At 35.7% G+C, this 1,774-nt stretch overlaps 1 protein-coding gene across 1 annotated transcript in view; it reads left to right on the forward strand.

The window, feature by feature from the left end:
- Positions 1-1,774, forward strand: part of LOC119592635 (hyaluronan mediated motility receptor-like) — a 12,637-nt gene that overhangs the window by 169 nt on the left and 10,694 nt on the right.

Below are 1,774 nucleotides of genomic sequence, written 5' to 3' on the forward strand. Positions count from 1 at the left end.
GCTAAGTCTTGCCTCGATTATTTAGTTTTTTTTCTTTCTCTCGGGCATTATCTTTACTTTGTGTGGAATGTTCCTCGTGTCTATGAGAAGCACGCTTTTATCAACGTGTATTCATCTGCTTAAACAATGAATTAAAGTCGTCAATACATTTGAGAGAGCCATTTAATATTTCTCTCTCTCTTTAATAGTCGAAATACCTTTCATTGCCAGCTTGAATTACAGTATAAGGTCGCGTGAAAGAAAGCATACTCTTGTTAAAGCTGGTTAATGATTTGGTCTTGACTTTCCCCTTAAAGGAAGGGAGGGAGGGAGGGTAAGTGTGCCCTGTGCCCCTGGTGTGCCAGTTCAGATTCTGTGCCCCTGGTGTGCCAGTTCAGATTCTGTGCCCTTCGGAGACTTCAGCCGCCGTGAAAATAGGGCCCATGTGGTTCATTTGGTGTGTGTACTCGATGAAATATTTATTGTGCCTCGGTTGATGCAGTCAAGGCTTGCATACTTTTTTTTTTTTTCATTCCAGTTTCATCCTTTTTATAACATATTGACTCGTTCTATTCCGTTTTCCCCCATTTGAAATGTGCCAATATAACGTGCAGCAACATATTATCAGATTGTCTCCAACATACATTTTGTGATAAAGATTAACTTTCCATTAGCTATTGCTAAATAAATAAATGGCCAAAACCTGGAGGGGTTAAATTGTGATAACATTGAGTAGTCTGGTATAGTTTAGTTGTTTTTTTCAACATTTTCATGAGTTGAGTTTACATCAGGAAATCTATATCTTTTAGGATTTTGAATTGCTATGTAATATTTTTTGGACCCAGTCCTGTTTTGCTACCTTCAGATTTAGGCTCTTTACTGTCTCATGTGTGTCTGAGAGAATGTAATAGCTGATTGTAGTAATTATAGCCTCATCAAAGAATATGTTCGGTACATGTTGGTATGTCAGAAGAACTCATCTTCTCTCGTGTAATAGGAAGTTTGACTGGTCATTGCATATATGACTCGTTGTGGGGATCAGTAAAATACAGAGTTGCTGCGCTTAACTCTGTATTGAGGAGGATCTACGTGGCACTACAGAGGGTTGTTTACATTTCGGATATAAAACTTTGCCGTTAGATGGCGGACATAAAAGAAAACATACTCTTACATGAGTAACTGAACAAAATAGAATTTCGCCTTCGTTAATATGAGGTTTATCATAGATACATGGAATAAAATATCCTTATACTAATAACCATCTTTGATTATTCTAACAGTACAGTATTACACAAATATTTAACTTTCCTTGGAATTAAGATGAACAATTCAAGTACAAAATGCTAAAAATGCAGCAGTTTGTCAGTCTGTTTGAATGAAGGGTAACAGTTAAATTTCAACCAGTCATCTTTTATAAGGAAAATATTGTATGCAAATGATAAGGCAAGTAAATCTAAGAAATTGACCTTATGAACAACCATCATAATAAAAAAAAAAAAGACAAAATTAATTGATAGACAAGTGTCAGAGCCTGAAAAGGAAAATTACAAAATGAAGATCCTTTATAAAATCCAGAAATGGCCCTTGTCTCTCCTTGTCTTGCTCTCTAGGGTATTTTCCCAAATTTTAATGATTCTGGGTTTTAAATGTTGGGATGGTGTGTAGATCATGCTTTCTAAAGTTAGTCTGTTAAAAGGCATGTATTTTTTTAAAGACACATTAGCCCCACAATAGCAATGTGAAAATGGGTTTAATTTCCTGATTGAGTTGTTTACATTTGTGTTGCTGTTTTGCC

The sequence above is a fragment of the Penaeus monodon genome, chromosome 30, assembly GCF_015228065.2.
Source record: "Penaeus monodon isolate SGIC_2016 chromosome 30, NSTDA_Pmon_1, whole genome shotgun sequence".
Classification (NCBI taxonomy): Eukaryota; Metazoa; Arthropoda; class Malacostraca; order Decapoda; family Penaeidae; genus Penaeus; species Penaeus monodon.